The sequence below is a fragment of the Monopterus albus genome, unplaced genomic scaffold (assembly GCF_001952655.1).
Source record: "Monopterus albus unplaced genomic scaffold, M_albus_1.0 scaffold31.1, whole genome shotgun sequence".
Lineage (NCBI taxonomy): Eukaryota > Metazoa > Chordata > Actinopteri > Synbranchiformes > Synbranchidae > Monopterus > Monopterus albus.
Genome location: NW_018127911.1, coordinates 5,142,657 through 5,143,144, shown reverse-complemented (window position 1 = coordinate 5,143,144; position 488 = coordinate 5,142,657).

The following is a 488-nucleotide window of genomic DNA, read 5'->3' as shown; positions in this document are numbered from 1 at the left end:
ATAAAATGGAGCTTTTCTAACTACACAAACCAAAATCAAAGTACAATATATGAAAGCCATTGCTGATAAGAATAAGTTCCTGTACAATAGTGGTGGGGTCACTTGTTAAATGTGTTCGTAGTCTTGTCCAACTGGTTTGGGGGTGGCTGTGGCTCAGGAGGTAGAGCGGGTCTTTTCGTAACCGGAGGATTAGCGGTTTGATTCCCAGCTTGTCCAGGCAGCATGTTGAAGTGTCCTCGAGCAAGACACTGAACCCCAAGTTGCTCCCGGTGATGACAGCAATGTGTGAATGTGTGAGTGTTTGGGAGTGTGAATGGCCAAGTAGTGTGAAGGTGCTTAGAGTGTGATGCAATGTAAAGAAAAGTGCTATACAAGTATAAGACCATTTAAATGTTACTTACAGGTCAGACTTTACTAATGTCACTGAGTAAAAGTGAAAATAACTTAAGAGTTTTGTTGTTGTTATATTTGGGCTTTGAATACAATAA